Source organism: Danaus plexippus, chromosome 2, assembly GCF_018135715.1.
Source record: "Danaus plexippus chromosome 2, MEX_DaPlex, whole genome shotgun sequence".
Taxonomy (NCBI): domain Eukaryota; kingdom Metazoa; phylum Arthropoda; class Insecta; order Lepidoptera; family Nymphalidae; genus Danaus; species Danaus plexippus.
Genome location: NC_083537.1, coordinates 5029440 through 5048481, shown reverse-complemented (window position 1 = coordinate 5048481; position 19042 = coordinate 5029440). Strand labels below are relative to the sequence as shown.

The following is a 19042-nucleotide window of genomic DNA, read 5'->3' as shown; positions in this document are numbered from 1 at the left end:
AAAATAAGTTTCTTTTTATGATACATTAAAAATTGTAATTTTTTTCAAGCCACAATTCTATTTCTTTTATTAATCTTTCTACTTTTATTAGCTAGGTTGATGAAATTTAAACTTATCTTATTCTTAAAATGAATATCGTCGAACTGAATTTAAATAATAATAGCATATTTTCATTATTTTCTAATCGGAAGTAAGTTTATTAACAAAGAACTATGAGAAATAACAATGAATGAATACTTAAATTTTAGTTGTGTAAATAAGGTTTGGTTTGATTATTTAATTTATGATATTCAATCGTGCGAATGACCACAGTATATTCCGCCATTGTCAAGTAGAATTTAATGTTGTTAGATTCCTACTACTATGGTGGTTTATCAATCAATCGCTTCAATTACTAGTTGACAATATAACCCGTCGATAGTAAATTACTACCTTGGGCATACAGTATAGACTTAATATTGTTATAGTCCAATTAATTATTAGACTTAATCTGGTAGCTAAGAACTCGTTATCTCCAGCAGAGACGCTTAATCTTTATGGATCTTTTTCGCAATAAATGTCCAAGATGTTTTGTAAAACATTAACAATTTAATTTAGATAGGAAGTATGCAAAAAATTTGTAATACGTTAATATTAATACCAACCAATAAAACATCAGATGATATATTTAACATACTATGGCAATTTTAACATCTGGATTGCTTTCTTTAGAATATGTTTAGTCTTATCTTTTTGACTTCTTACTTACGTAATTGTTTTAATTAAGGTATTTGAGATATTTCTTTTTTAATAAAATGAAATTGTATATTTTCATATACTTTCATTAAAATAAATGAGTTACCTGTACTAAATTAAACTGCTTTTTAGTTTCTTCATTAAGGTGAGGATGTCATTAAAATATTGCTATGAAGTGATGCCGTGGCAAAAGCTAATCTACGACATTTTGTTAAAGGTGGGTAAAAACTCAAAGCGTATTTTAGGTCCATAAAACAGGTCTTAACATAAATGAAATCTTATATGAACAATGCATTAATGTTGTAAAAAATTATGCTTAATAGGCTGAAGTTCTTTAAAGAAACAATATAATATTTTTTTACGTTAAAAAAAAGGTAAACGAGAAGCTAATTCCCCAACTGAAACACTTTTACTTCACCAAAACGTATGTTAAAAAGGTGTACTTCATTAAAAAAATAATAATTTAAAGGTATTGACAAAAAAAAAACAATCCATTTCTAAAATAAAGGATGTACTTGAAAAATAAAATATTAAAGTAAAATTTTCCAAGAATACAAAATGGCTACTATAAACAGTTTTTGAAATTTCAGAATCTCTTTCAAAATGAATAAAAAGAGATAAAATTCAATGCAGAATTTTATTATTTAAAAACCAATTCCTAAGTTCTCGTCCATCCTATTCTTTGACGTCCTCTGTGAGTAAAATATCTTCTATTCTGTTATGAAAAATGTAGACATTAGTTCCGGGAATTTTCTCTGTATCCTAAAATTTATAGCATTCTCTCACGAATTCTAACAAGGATACATACTTTATCAAATGAAATACATAGGTCTACTGTAGTAGTACGATACAAATAATTTTAAATATTCTGTATTTATTAGTATTTTTTGATTTTTTAAAAACAAAGTAATAAATACATTTTGCGTAGTTTGTATTTTGCGTAGATTAGAAGTCTTGTTAGAAAGAAAGAAATTATAAACTACTGCTGTACATACGTATACCAAATACATATTTGGTCATTCACAATATCATAGAGTAAATACATCCTCACTATAAGGATTAGAGGAGTTCGGTTTTATGAATCATTCAATTTATCAAGATGCTTGTGTGTTACTTATTATGCAATACCTACTTAACTGAATTGAATAAACTTTGATACCTCAGTAGCAATAAAATTGAAACAGCAATGCTAGTCCTATTTTTTCTTAAACTGAGAAGCTCGAAAGTAAAACTAATTAAAGCTCGAATAGCCGGGATAAAATCTGTAGGATTAGGTGACATTTCCTTCAAATCATGTATTATCTATTTACGTAGAAAATTAGATTGGAAATTTGATCTATTCTATGTTCATTCATATGTCACTCTTACACTTTTCAGAATGTTTTATAATATTATGTTATTTATATGATGAATTTCTTAGTTTGTTCACGTAATATACATGTTAATTGTTAGAATTAACTTATCAATTTACACAAACTTAATTACACATCTCGTCTGTCCGTGATCACGGTTGCTGAAAAGTAACCGAAATGTCGAAATTATGTAGGTTTTTAAAATAATAAAATACTTCATTGCATTTGATATTAAAATTTAACAAAAAAATATTTGTAGTCTTATTTAAAAAATATATAATGTAAAATAATTACCGTCTAAATACTTATAAATTGTATACAAGGAAATCGTTGTCCTCGATTAAAAAAAATAAAAATTTTATCGAACATTTATTCATCGCTACTTGTACTAGGATTTTTTAATATTTTGAACTTCAACAATCATTAACAAATCAACAGTTACAATTAAGTATTTAAAATAAAACTATGCTATAATTTGTTTAAACTTTTACTTCAAACAACAATAAAATAAGTAACTAAAAAGTATGTTTCTACATCTTGCCTTGTCGGAATGAGATAGTTTTAGCATAAATACATATATATTCTTTTAAATGGTTATCATAATAAAGTTTTTTATTAAACTTTTTCTTTGAATTATTTAAAAGTTCTCTTACCTTAAACGACCATAAATATTAAAAGTATTTTTTTACAAATTTAAACAAAAACACTTTCACTTGAGTTATTTTCAAATACTTTATGAGAATGATTAACTTCAGAAAATTCACTCACGATTGAAGTATGGAGACGCTCTCGCGAGACGACTACTTCGATTACGGTCCACAGAAATACTGAGCCGCTTACAACGCAATAGCCCGGGGAACACAAGAACCCTTAACAAAAAAAATCAAAATAAGGAACCAAATACTGTATATCTTTTTTAAGAATTTATTGTTTATCATTTGTATATGGATAGCCTAAATATTTTTTTTATTTATGAATGAAATATACGTATTTCTACGGACGTAACCTCGTAGCTCCTCCTACCTCTTGATAAAACAAATTTATAATCTTCTATAACTGTTCTTAATTTTTTATTATTAAATATTAAATTGAATATGATTAATAAATAGTGTGAAGGCAACTAATAAAAATCACACATGTAACTATATAAACAAATAAAAATGACAAAAGAGTTTATTGAAGACATTGCGGTTTTACCAAAAGGCTTAAAATTAGTATAGTTTGAAAACCAAAAAATAAAAGGATAATTTTCTTACAGCAGACAACGCATAGAAAACTGTAAAACTGAATGATAATCATACTTATTAAGTAGAACAATAAATGTATAAGATATATACTACAAAATAAAAGGAACAGAGCACATTGTTGGAAAAAATGCAAAATCTTAGGTTAACTAAAAGTTAAACATTAAAAATAATTAATTAATTGCAGACATGTAATTACATAAAACATTATGTTATAACTTGTAGAAAAATATTTTATATATTTTCTATGAATAAATTAAAAAGGAAATTACGAAAACTTCAAGAGGTTTCGGAAGATTGTCTCATTATATATTGACTATTACATGTTGATGATTAAACAGATTTACGGTTTTCCTTCTCATTTAATAGATAGAGGTTGCCGAGTGACTTATGGTTATCCATGTTTACCTATCTTTTTGTCCCTACTCCACAATAAACATCGAAATAACGAACTGAACCTATTAATTGTATGTAATAAAAAATAAGGATTTGTAAATATCATTCCATTTTGTACCTACCCTTCAATGAAACGTAGCAGTGAAAAAATTTTTGTCAATTCATCCTACAGGAATTTTTGACAATATGCGTAATTAACTAAATAATTAAAAGTTTAAAAGAAATCTTATTATTAAAAAAAAATTACATGTACTACGACTATTATTTAAATAACTCCTTGACCTGGAAAGTATCGGCAGACCACACCTGGGTAGGGTACTTAAGGTTTATATCTTAAATCTTTGGACTTTTCTTTATTTGGTCAATTCTTCTAGCATTGCTCAAACACATTAGCAATAATGAGATCTAAGCCCTTCGCGAGTATTCATTCAATAATAAAATTAATGAAATAATAAAATCCGCGTAGTAATCCGAAAAATATTCGTTTCATTTACATTAGCAATTCTAAGTATTAATAAAAGGAAATACATAAATAAAGATTCTTATTTGAGCTTCAGTTTAAACTGGTTTCTTGTATTGTGATATATTTTTTTTCAAGAATAAATATAAGAGAATTTGTAGAAATAATATTTTTAATCACAAGCCACTGATTAAAATTTATAAATTTTCGTACCACCAAATTTGTCATGATACTATTCAGAGACACAATAAATGATAATAGAAAATAAAAATATTTTAAAAGTTCCATATTTATTATTTATAAGAAAACTACAGCATAGCGCAGCGAGCGTTACTTCTTAACAAAATAATGTATTAAACCAAAAACGTTGCATATGAATTGTGTTACCATATAATAAGCCAAATGGCAGGCACAGATTCCTACTAGAGCAGAATGTTAATTAAGGTAAAGCAATATAAGTGAAACTATACACAAAGAAATTGTTGTTTTTATTTTGTATTACTATCAACACTATCATAAAGCAACCTATTTTAAAATACAGTAAAATATAGAACATCTGTTCCTTGTAACCATTACCCTAATTTAACAGTGATGTACATATATTCTTCAACAAAATGGTAGTGCCGCCATGTGTTTATATTTTTGAATCTATTTAAAATACCAACACATAAAGTAAATAAATATTTTAAAGTGTAAATAATTGTTATTCAGCCCTTCAAATGTTCCGTACTTGTTAATTTTGATAATTCTACATCAAAATGTTAGTCTATATATAAGTTCAGGTTTTGTATTAACATTCATACGGTCTCTTTCTGACCTTTTTCCTGAAACATCAAATTGAAGCAATAATCAAATATCGGAGATTAAAATGATCGAACGCGTAAAGGAACGTCATAAGATTCTTTATAAAATGGATTAACACAATATAATATAACCGACATCCTATTTTTTGATATGCTTTTATTTGAATATAAATAAGTTTCTAGTATTCGTTTGTTACATCAAAATACTGTATGTTCTTGAATGTTACAAAAACATTTATAATGTTTATTAAAAAAAAAATCTCTGCTTTTTTCCTGTGGTAAAGTTAATAACAACTGAATGAAATTAATATTTTATATAGTTAGATAGAAAATTTTATGGTTAGGTATAGATTTTTGAGATAACTCTACGACCCCTGTAGGTTGAGCAAAAAGAGGACTTTGTAGGGTTTGTATTAATAATCTAGCAATCTTTATCTGTCATTGGATGGATCGACTAGAGGCCGATCGTCATTTTCAATGTTACATGTTGCATATAGCTTGATATCCATTCATATTTGTCCCACTGGAGATAGTCAGAGTAGGTAGTAAGTGTATTGTATTGTTAAATGACGTACATACATGATTTGCACAATAACACCTTTTATTATTATTGTTTTTTACGCAAATTCAAGACATTGATATTACACGAACAAGTGATCGTCAAAATTGATTAACCCGACGCCAAGTTTGCAAACCAAGTTCAGACAGTTACGAATATAGGCTTGTATACAGTCATAAAGGCACACGTATCTTTACTCTATAAAAATATCTTTGATATTTCAAGCAGTTACATATGGAGAATATTCAATATCAATCGTTTGAAATATGAAAGAATATTGACGTATTCACATTTTCTTTCTCAAGAACGTTATTTAGACCTCTCAAAATTTTCTTTTAAAATATATTTTGAAAGGTTTCATATAAACACTTTAGTTTCTATATTGTGTTTCAGAACGAAAAACAGTTGTTGTTTTATATAATTTATATCAGCGCAATTCTTATTATTTGAATAACTAATAATTGATGGTATTTGAAATTATCAGGTGTCACCCGCATAACCAACTGCGGAGCAAGTGTCGTCACAACAATTAATGTCAATTGGTATAAATGGAGACGAGAGTACAAATAAAAAATAGTCTCGCTCGAGTCGTTGCAGGGATCGGACCTCTTCGAAGTAAGGGTTCGTCAAACCGTCTATGAGGTTACCTTAAGGGACTGAGATCCTGACAACAATCAAGAATATAGGCATTGGTGATGTCAGTTATGCTGACGTCACTTTTTAAAAAAACGACAAAGTGATTCTACTCCGACATATTTATTATTAAATTCCGAAAGTAGTAAATTTTCCAATATTTGGTTTCCTATGAATACTATACGAGAATGGAAACTTTAAATCTCTACATATCACAGTAGATGCGGCCATACTAAGGTGAAAATAACGTTCCTAGCTGTAAGTGAAAAACCAAAAGTAATTCTGTTGCTTCGAGAATATTATAATATCGACTATTTTCACCAACATTTACAAAATGTGAATTGCCAAAAACAAAATTTTTGCACCATCAAGCTAAAATTGCAACTAAGGACTTAAAATATACCATTCTTATAAACAAGGTAGCAAAGAACCTAACTTCAGTTGACAGATCTGATAGGAAAATTTGTTGACAGTAAAGTATAGCAGCTACGTTGCCAACTATTGAGTTATAGATTTAAATGCAGTTGTGACTGTTTTTAATGTAAGGTATTAAAGGAATATTTGCATTGCCGCAAGTATCATTCGATTAACGTTTTGTTTTTGAAAGATTTGTTTTGTTTTCACTCTTATCATATGCCAAATATATGCTCAATTTCACTGTTATATTTATTTATAGAACATATTATGACCAATCTTGCAATCTCTATCTGACATTGAATGGATCGATTAGAGGCCGTTTTCAATGTTACATATTGCATATTGCTTCATATCTACTCATATTTGTCCCACTGGAGAAAGTCAGGGCAGGTACTAAGTGTATTATATTGTTAAAGGACGTACATACATGATTTCCACAATATCCTTTTATTATTATTGTTTTTACGCACATTTAAGACAAAAATATTCTAAAATTCGAAATTTTCTATGTATACTTTTATTACAAATATGCTTTTTTGTTTCATTAGTGCAATATTTTTAATACTAAACACTATAAAATACAAACCCCTGAAAAAATGATTTATAATCAATGCTACCTTTTTGACATATTTCGTCGTTATCAATGTTATTCGTCAGTATCATGTGCATATCAATACAGTGTGAGATAAAAAAAAGTGACGAAATTATAGCAAAATTAATTAAACTTATTAATGAAATAGTCGTCCAAAGTTTGACTGCTATCCCGTTTTCATTTCTATCGACAAAAACATTAATAATCTTGTCGAAACCGTTGCATAATTTGATAATGTTATTTTGTTTCACAGCATTAGGATGGTTTTATGAGTCAGAAAGTAATTAAATTTTGTCGGCATTGAAGATGACAAAGAGAGGGTTAACTTAATATTCTAACTTAATTTGTTTACTAAGGTGATAAAAACGAGTTTCAAAACACTCTGAAAAGTGTCGAAATAGATAATTCTGTTAAAAAATATAATTTTGGAAATATTTTACAAAAAAAAAACTTTCTTTCAAAATTAGAAAAAAAAATATTGAGAGTGAAAACTCCGCGATGTTAATACATAATAATTCACAGAATTAGCGACGTAATTCTTATTAGTATGCATGTGCTTAGTGCTGTTCAAAGGATAATAATTTATTCAAATTTGACTCGTGGCCAAGTAAAATAATCTGAATTAACTAGGAGACCATATGTTGAAACTGGAAATGTTACTAAAATTTTTATTTAAAATAATATATTTAAAAATATATTATAATGTTTATAAAATATATTGTAATTCAATATACAAGATGTACTTATGTGTATAATATTATTCGTTACAAAATTAAGGAAACAAATTAGTGGAAATAGCATGTTTGTTGCATGAGATTTTTTACATGAATCTAAATGGTTTTCCAGGCCCATTTCAAAAATATATGCCGTTTTTATGTAGCATCTCTAGTTTTGGAGTTGTGAAGTGACAGGGTTTTTCATTGAAAATGCATGTAGTTTAAGTTTAAAAAAACATTACTAAGTATATTTATTCTGTAAAAAAAATCCTTTTTTTGAACTTTCTACAGTGAGATGTATTATGAGAACTATTTTGAATGCTGAGATCTAACACCCTCGTGAGTTTTATTCATTTAAATGAAACTAATATTTTTCGGATATACTACGCATGCTTTATTTTTTGCTAAAACAACAAACTCCCGACTTTCGATAAATTTTCAGCAACCGTGATCACGGCAGACGAGATGAAATATTCACATCACATATGATGATATGTTCAGTCCAATACCTATAATATCTTTCCATAGTGTGAATATCTTGGTAAAAGCGCTTTCCTTATTTCTCGCTTAGATCACAAAGAATTTCAAGAAAATTGCCTAGATGGCTGTGAAGGTATTGAAGCTTAATACTCTCGTTGAATCCAAGCCTCCGGAAGTATATTAGCAACTATTTAACGTTCTTAATGTAGCCGTCAGACTTCCCAGTGTCCAAAAATTCCTCACTACCCAAACAAATTCCTCCCATTCACATTTCTCAGTGACTCAGTTTCTCAGTGAATAATATTTTTATTATCTATTAATTTCCTGATTTGGAGACCATCGAAAGAAAATCTTTGGTTTTCTCATCACTTAAATTTTTAAACAGTGTTACGATGTATTTGAACCATTAACTATCTTGGTAAGACCTTTTACGGGCTGAAACTGTACATAGCTCCTGTGTGATGTTGTTGTGTCATTAATACTTAAGACTGATCTTATGGCAGATTATAAGTTTGGATATATCCACTCAGAGCAATTTTTATTGTTTATTCCAATGACTTTTGTTCAACAGAAATATCAGTCGTCATGATAGTCAAATTAGTAAACAACAGTAGGAAAAACTCGTGCCACAAAAAAAGCGTTTGATTTTTTTTCTGTGTTATTTTTGGATTAATGTTATTTTTGGATAATAAAAAAAATCTTGTTCTGAAGACAAACCATTTAAACGACATGTTCTAGATATCCGAGTAAACCTCGGGAGGAAAGAATTTATAATGGAAGCGTCCAGAAGATGTGATTGGGATCCAATCCTTGAAAAATGTAACATATTTCCTCTGATCGTTTTTCATTATACAGACGGAAAAACCCACAAAAATCCTGTAATAGCAGCAGTGAAACGTTGCAGTTGTTATAAATTAACTGAAAATAACAATGAATTGTGTGTTTCATGGAGATTTATTCTGAATCTGATATAAAAAATATCTACAGCACTATGTCTCTGTACAGTTTTCTTTTAACAGCTTAAAAGCTGTCATAAGTAAAATAAAGTAAAGAGTGGAGACATAAATAAATTTCAAAATAATATACATAAATAAAAAAAATTAATATAATTTTTTATGAGCGTACAGCTTTATCTATTACATATTATTCGTAACAAAACTATTGTATGAACCTTCGATTTAAAAAAAATTAATAATCTGAAAATTTGATACTGATAACAAAATGTATCTTTACACAAACCTCTAGCGAAGCAATGATTATATATTTAGCAAATAAACTCCTATGAGTAAAGAAAATAATGAAGATAAAGTAAGAAATCTGATATTATATAGAATAAAGAGCTCCGGTTGTAACGTTCACACATCTCTTATATCTGTATATCCTTTTTAATCTTGAGAGGCATCTTAACATAAACACTTCATTCTCATCGTTTATTAATATCAAGTTTTGAAAATTAATGGTTTTGGAAAAGAATTCAATTTATATAAGTATTTCATGTTTGACACATGTGTTGTATTGTTTATTATATAGGGTGCGTTTTACATGCTCCAGAGGTTCCAGGGAAACTAAGAAACATACTTAGATGTATATTATAATTAAAATTACATATTAAACGTATACCTTACACTAAATGATTGCCCCGATGCTAGTATAGCAATGCCATTCCATTACTTGTTCTCTAGATTCAAAATTCTGGTTAATGTGGCCAGGTGTCCTTTTCCTGGAGTCGGCAACGTCACTCTTAATATGATATTTTATTGACTCATATTCATTTAATATGTTCTTATCGTTGTTCGTGTTTATTGTTGTTTTTGAACTATTATCAAATATTCAACTGCTTACGAGGATTTCTTACACTCAAAAAAAAATTGTGAACACTGAGTTATAGCTTATATATTTAATAAGTGGTTAAATAACAACTTATAATAATAATAAAAATATTGGTAACATGTTAATACATAGCTACAGATTGTTAAGTTATTTTAAATTTCCAATAAATAATCAACTGTAGGGAGACGCACTGAGAGAATTGACGAACATGAAGTATTTAATCACTCAGAGAATTTCTAATCAAATTCTTGGTAATTTTTTTTTATTCTATTGACTTGTTAATTTAAATGTTAAGCAAAGTTTACTACAATATACTAATAAAGCCATATCTAAATCGAATAATCCGTTTCTAAAAAAAAGCTTGCACAAACGCACAGACAAACATATGAAACTATTCCGACAATCATTGTTTTATATTTATTATAAATATGTTTTGCTTATTCAGGTTTTTTTATGAAATAATATTTCTCAGTTTAATCTTTAATATAAAAATATCGTTATCTATCTATATAGATGCCCACATATTAAGTTAAGATATGATACTTTATGGTATGATATACTTTTAAACAAACTTGAGCGCCTAGAAAACTTTTTTGTCATATCAAGTTTGATTTTCGCAAGTATGACCACGTTCTCGAAATACACCTTCGCAGGAATACTCTAACTTCAATAGTCTTAATTTCGTCCTGTTCCTGCCAAATACTACTTCTAATCTCAAAAAAAGGTTTTTGTTTCTGGAGAGACTCTATTCATTGAACCTTACTTTCTAATAATAATCTTATTCTAAAAGTTCCTGTCAATTACAGTTAATGTTGTCAAACTCTGGATCTCCTTGCATTTACTGCAACGAGTGCTACTTCCCTGACATCTTGCGACATCTAAGTAAAGGAGTATAGTAGGACAGCTTAAGGTTCCTTGGGAAACCAATATCCCAAAGACCCTGCCATCAAGGTCAATAAGTATTACGAGATCACTAATAAAGTCACTAAGAATCATCATCATCATCATCATCATCAGCCTATAGGACCCCACTGCTGAGCAAAGGCCTCTTCTCACATGGAGAAGGTTAGAGCATTAATCATCACTAGGAATAGGTTCGTTGAATTAATTCTTAGAACATACTTTGAAGACAGCCCAAGTAGTTAGGTTTGTTTCAAACGTTAGGTAGACAAAGGAGCTTGGACGGTGGAGGTGTGCGTTTAACGAGCGTTAGATTAAACTTACACTTAAACTTAAAATTATACTTACACCTAGGTCGCAACACCCAGGCACTGTTAAAGATCCTATCCCTGTAACGCGACGGACTTGGGAACCGCACTGTGAATCCATGGAATGCTGAGAAGTTTCGCCTCATTTCAAAGTAAACTGGAACAAAATGATTTAAAGCGATAAAATCGCGTTTTTTTTCTTCTGTGCCTTCACATCACACACGCATCATCATCATCATCATCGCATTCTGTATTTTTTTGTCTTTTGGTGGCATAAAATAAACTGTCTACATGGCATTTGTTGAGAATTTTAGAAAGAGAAGGTTTTCACCCATATAATTTTTGACAAGTCCAAGACTTACTCGGAACTGATACTGCGACAAGATCGATATTTTGTTTGTGGATTAATCGAAGTGTGAGACAGGATAGCAATTTTTTACAAAATATATTGTGGACTGTCGAAGCCAAATTCACGTTACCAACCACAGAAACGACCACCTATGGTGCTCAAGTTCTTTTTAACAAGAATTTTCGGTGCATGAGTGGGCAGGCATAATCAACAATAGTTTGATAGCGCCATTGGAATTTCCTCCCCCATTAAACGCAACTACCTGAGATCATCATGGATTTTCTTTTATCATATTGACAACAGATGTGGTTCCAGCTTGTTAGGGCACTTGCGCATTTTTCCCGAGCAGTGAGGGAATAATTAAATGAAAATCATCACGGCAGTGTGGTAGCATGGCCCGCTCAATCACCCGATTTGACACCCTTAGATTATTTTTTGTGGGGTCATATGAAGCAAAGGGTGTACGCTACAGCTCCAAATACCGGAGTGGAATTTCTCGCTAAAACTATGTCAGTCGCAGAAGTATTAAGATTAAAAACATGGTAAGGCACTCGACTGCCCAAGTGGCACAGATCTTTAATATGTCCATACGCTGGTTGTGGACACGTTAAGCAACTAGTTAGGCATTAAAATCATATGTACCAATATTATACCAGTATTTAATAAAATAAAATAAAAAGAAATAGTTTATTATCGTTTTTCTATTTAGGGTTCCGACAAAGGCCTTTTGTGAATGTATACGCATATTTGAACATATTCAAATAATAATACCTCTTAAATTAATAGACATACAATTGTTAATTAAATGCTGTATTGTAGCTAAACTCAAAAGCTAGCGGCTAAGTGAAAATATTAAGAGGGTTATGGGTATTGATTTTGTAGTAATTTACAATAATTTACGTGGAGATGGGTTGGACCCAAATTTATGGTGTATTTGTATATTAAAATAGTTATTTTATAAGTATTTAGAATATCGCTAGTCCGTACCTGGACACCATGTATACGTGTATACCAAGTATATATGTTTTAATTTGCTATCTTATAAGGATGGACATGTCAATTTCTTTTAAACATCTCTAAATACAAACTCGATTTCTCAATTTTCTCCGATTTTTCAACAATATTACCTAAACCATCAAACATTTCACAATATCTACAAAGATTACGGCATCCATAATAATTTTGCTAACCTTAATAACTGACCTGCAAAATGATTTTCTAAGTTTAGCCTAAATGTTCTATTACATTAATGCTCTATTAATTAAATTACTGGTAAACCTAATCAAAACTTAAGACATGTATACCCACGTTCATATTCCAGCTCTATCTATTAATAAAATTTGACGTATTTTATCTCATTAACATAATTTTCATGATAGGGACGGGACAGTTTTGAACTTGAACCATATTGAAGACGGCTTTTGCTTATCAACCTCTGAAACCTCTGTGGCATATAAAACAAATGTCTAGTTTTAATATCGACGGCACTTATATATTGCTAACTAAACTATTTAATACGACAAAATTTTAAATTATTGATATTGCTGCCAAGACAAACGTCATCCGTCACCTTGACGATCGTCAGAACAATTTCAAAGTGGATTACATTTATCTCACCATAATATTTTGATTTTACATATTTAGATTTCGGTAAAATCTTGGCTTAAAAATCATTGGTGGCAAAATATCTAACATCTTTCATATACCATCATCAGCTTAGTTTGCCCAAAATAAAAACAATTAAAGTTAAATTTTATAAAGAAGATGTATATCGACGCTAGCAGCTTCAATGACGGATGCAACATGAAAATAACTTAAGGCAATATTATAACAACTTATCAATTATTATAACAACTTATTCATACTCATCAATTATTATAACATCTTATTGGTCGTCGTTACTATTGTTCAAGTAAAACGAAATCAAAGACTGTTTAAAAGGAGAAAAGAAGTATGTTTGAATTCTGGTATAAATATGACGTCTGGACGCACGACAGCAGACTGCAGAGTTCAGCGAGTGCGGATCATAAAGAATGTGATTATGAAGAACCTTCGAGATATACAAGAACATTTAGAAGAATTGAAGTTTTATTTTAAAATATCTGGAACGTACTGAAACAAGTGACATTAGTGACGTCAGCGAGGCTGGCGTCACTCTCTCTCTGTTTAAACAATGAATTTGTAATAAATCTGATATGTATAATCTAATAGATAGAAAACCATTCCACTGACATTTGGAAGATACGCAAATTAGACTGAAAAATCAAATTATCTCATAAATTTTTGTAACTTCAATATTCAACTACATTTGATATAAGGAGATTACAGTGTAACTTAATATAAAAAAATATTTAGATATATATTGAACTTTGTTTAACACTACCTATATATATAATTACAACTTTTATATAATCTAGCGTTAGAAGCTAGATTCTAGTTAGCTGCTTTGATCGCGAAATACAAGCTGTTAGTGCAGTTCATGTATGTACTATTAGAAATGTAGTTTATGAATGATACGAATTAATTTTACTTACATATTTATTATTCAACCACCTGTAACAGATTGCCGAAAACAGTATGAGTACTTACATATAATTTTTCGTTATTCTTTACGTTTGGAAAATTTAAGTCAGGGTAAATTATAAACGGCGCTAGGTTTCCATTATAAGAATTCTCAATAATTGATAAGCGATTAAATTCATTATAAATAATATAATAACTATAAAGTACTTTAATATTTGTATAACTTTTAACTATATATCTTTCTAATGTACTCAATGATATGGGTGCCATAAAGATAAGTCTATTCCAGTCTTCATCAATTTACGTATTTTTCATATTGGAGGTTTAGCTTCCGTGTGTTTATGCTTACTTTTGTAAGTACTACTCAATCAGACAAAACTAATATATGATATTATCCTTATGCAATATTTAATAAGGTCACCAAAAATGTATATTTTACTTATCTCGATAAACAACACGTATTCTTTTAACGTAACGTAAGCAAAATGGGCATAGAATTAATAATTTCACCCTTGTCGGCGGAAAAATGTATACCGTTTGTGAACACTATGTATGTATACATTAAAAAGCGGAAATATATTAAAAATAATAACCTCAAAATAATATAAATTCTTATTTATATATTGAAAATGATATTCAATAAATTTTATTTTTATCACTTATTTTTTTCTATTCTTCCAGATTTTTTACTGTTCTTTCCGCAGTGTGCATCTCATATGAACTTTTATTACAACTTTAAAAGTATTTTTCACAACTTTTTTAATATAACCGCTACCGAAAAGATCGTTTTTTGTACGGGCTAGCAACGTAATGAAATAATTTGTTGTAGATGGGAAAAACTAAGGGGTCTTGTGATGCCAATTTTACAATACCTTACGATTATTCAAAAATAATAATAAGGAGACCGAGAGGCTAACTTGACTATGTTTTAATTAAACACCCATGAGTTGTCGTTTAGAATTTCTTGCAAACACTAACACTGAAAGATACCACAACAATAAATAACGGAATAATGTGGCAAAAAAATAACGTCAACAGCAGCTCTATAAGGTTTTTTTTTAATTTTTATCTAAATATTCTGTTTCAAAATAATTTCCTTTTTAACCTTATGTCGTTTTTAGACTCTAATTATACGATAAACTGAGCTTGAGGCTTTACGATTGCCCACTTTCAATTCGTTGAACATCGAAAGAGGATTAGATCTATGAAAGTTCTGGATGTAAGCCAGTTTTGCACCATATTGCAGTAGCCAAATCGGTATTAGAAGCCTTCTTAAATTTTTATTCTATTTAAAAAATTTATCGAGAAAAATAAACTCGATAACGTCGGGATTCTTGGCAAAATGAACTCTTAAGTCAACTTAACTTCTTACTCAAGTATATAGTCTGTGAAGTTATAATATAAGTTTTTACACAAGATTATTTGGATAATAAATAAATAAACTTTTCTGTAATCCACAATTTCAAGTAAAAACCGAGTATAAATGATTAAACGAGCATACACACGTTAAAACACCAAAAAAGCAGTAAAGTCCAGTAATATTTATGAAATGATGTTGAAACAGTCAAGACTAATGGCTAAGGAACAAAATGGGACGCGTTTGGCACGACTCTCACATTATTCACAAATAGACTTACTAGTAAACGATCTTCAAACAATGCCTATGCAAATAGTCTTATGAAAACCTTTTAAAATTTAAAACATAGCTAACGCTTATAATCTTCTTTTTATTTTTAATAATTGTCGGTCATGAAATCTGTTGTAACCCATCAATTAGACAATTTTCTCAATAATAATATTTTTTTATAAAATAACATAAATATATATTAATATTTAGATTTAAAAAGTAATCATAAAATTTGATCAAATAATATCTAATGAGGATTAAAAATATTATTTTAAATTGTATACAGTTTAAGAACTTTGATGTAAATCAAAAAGTATCACCACTAACAGATATCAAAAACACGCATAGAAGTATTAACACTACTGATTTATAAATATTATTTTATATAAAGTCATTCCTAACTTAATTAAAATGAAGAACAAAATACGAGGAATATAACATTATTTGACTACAATGAACATTTTAGTAACCGATTTCTTTAGTATTATAAAAAGAAAGGAGATGAAAGATTTAAACGAGAACTAATGTCAGCACATAAGAATATCGATTTGAGTGTATCGTAATACACATAAATATCAACACAATTTTCTTCCCTGACATTGGTGACGGGTTTAGCGGAAGGGGACATTATTGCAAAACCCTTATAAGTTATAAGGATCACTATTGATTCTCAAAACATGTCAATGACAGATTTGGTTTTGTTTACCTAAATGGGATTTAATACCCTAAAAACCAACACGCTTGTAGTAGGTACCTACAACATAAATAATATAAATGATAATTTCGTACTGTACAATATTTATGGGGAACGAACAATTGTATTTCGATATAAATAAAATAAAATTCTTAGAATAATTAAATATGGATAGATTAGAAAGTATGAAGAGAAATTGTAAAAAAGCGGATGGTAAAAAGGTTTGGAACTGAGAATAAATTTTCACAGAAATTATGAATACCATAGTTTCATCTATGGAGTTTTTTATTGTTTCAATGATTTAGCATGGCCAGAAATGCCATACAATACATGTAACTTTTTACATTATAAATGATTTTTTTTACATTATAAAGGATGCTAAGATAATATGTGGTGTAGTTTAAGAATTATTCTAATTTAATCAAAAGTCTTGGTTTACTTTTTTGATTTCTTTTTTTGGGTTAAAATTTCTATGCTTTCAAAAAGAAAAAAAATGTTGTTCTATCAATACACCTTTCTTTTTTTAATTTAACAATTTAAGTTTCCTTTACATTTTATGAGGTGTTTTAGTAAAATATTATTTTTATTTTGTTATTAAATTAAAGACTTACGGGTATATTAGTTGTATTTATTATACTGAAGTATGACCCAAAGCTGCCCTAGAGTCAGCAAAAATATTTTCGATTCATTGATGAATAAAAATATTAACCTCTTGATTCGTATAAAATGTCCAATGAAGAAAATAGAGGAAATACTCGAAAATAATAATAATACGACGAGATTTACCAACGTCTCGGTAAAAACGACAATCAGTGTTAAAGTATCAAACTCTGATATTCGTTAAGGAGTAAGGTTTAAATAAAATAAAATAATAGATCAACAAAAACTTTTGTCGTTTTAAAAATTGTGAAACTATAAATAGGTAATTAAAAATCTCATCGGCTAAACAGAGATTTAAAATCTTACTTATAAACCCTTGAAAGTTCAATAAAAATGTGATTCATGCAAAAGTTTTGTTAACAAAAAATATTGGGTGATCCAAAACGAATATATGTAACTTAGTCATAAGATACCAAATGAATGCATATTAAAAAAAATGGCTAAATAGAACCCGCATTATACAGCATCATCGAAATCAAGAATTGAAGCTAGTAATGTATACGGAATATTGTTTTTAGGTTGTAAATAAAAGTATAAAAAAAATTGTAGGTAAAAAGATCAAATTTATTGTTCTCTGATTTATATTCCAGCTCAGCGAATATTCGTATGACCCGATAGTAAATCCTTTTATTTGTTTGGGTCCGGTCGGTGACGAGAAATACCATGAGGATAAGTGCTCTATGGAAATTATTGTAAGACGTGTTTAAGTTATAACCAAACCAAATATAACTAGCATGGTGATAATTCACCAACTTGAAACTCTTTATATATTTTGATTACATTAAACTAGTCTAGTGATATGCAGGTGAAGGGCTTTGAAAAATAGATTTTATTAAAATATGATGGTTATTTAATTATAGATCCTATCACTTACACTACCATTTACAGACTGAACTTTATATTAAAACAATATTTAAATCTTAATACTTATGCCACCCGGGAGCTTTTTCTTCTTATTGCAACAATGCTTAATTGTTCTTACTATTGGAAAGAAGGCCAACGAGAAGAGTATTGTTCGATTATTTAGAATATTGACCGAGGAACAACACTAGGTGCAGAATAAACGGTATTCGATGATGAATCCCTCATTTGGACCGATGTAACTTTTTATACAATATTTTTATTTTTTTTCAGTTAACATATTGTTAAGATGAATGACATTATTTTCCTAACAAGAAATATTGCAAACATTCACTCACTCGTGTCGATAAGTACTTAATAAAATTTATCTTCTTCAAAAAACTGAAAATGTACATGACACTAAATACAAAACTCTTCAGACTATACATATTATACAATACAAATCAGTAAAATACAATTTATAAATTAAATTTATATTTAAGAGAAAAGGTACTTAATAACATAGAATATAAAAATTTCATCAATTGTTAAAGTTTGTTTTTCAATTTCATATTAACGACCACAATTCGTACTTAGTTCCAGTAATTTGTGAGCCACAAAATACAAAAAAAAATCTTATTTTTTTAATAACAAATACGATGAAGAATCCTTTGATATCTCCATCTTCATTTTTAAGTATAACTCACGAATATAATAATAAACGATGTAATATTTATTCTTAATTTTAATATTATATTAAAAAAAATATTTGTTTGAGTAATATCATTGGGATGAATGTATTTGATGACATAATATAACTACTATTCTGCATCGATCGAAATCTAGGCCACGTCCCGACTAAGTTTAGAGTCCAACTCTCTAAGGTAACCCCGTCTCATATCCGACCACCAACACTTGGCAAAA

General features: G+C 28.9%; 1 protein-coding gene across 1 annotated transcript in view; it reads right to left on the bottom strand.

Moving 5' to 3' along the window:
- LOC116765341 (trissin receptor) overlaps positions 1 to 2895 on the bottom strand; it is a 47663-nt gene extending 44768 nt beyond the window's left edge. Inside the window, exon 1 of the mRNA XM_032654794.2 lies at positions 2741 to 2895. The gene's annotated coding sequence lies outside the window, so the exon portion shown is untranslated. The remainder of the gene's footprint in view (positions 1 to 2740) is intronic.
- Positions 2896 to 19042: the final 16147 nt, after the last annotated feature.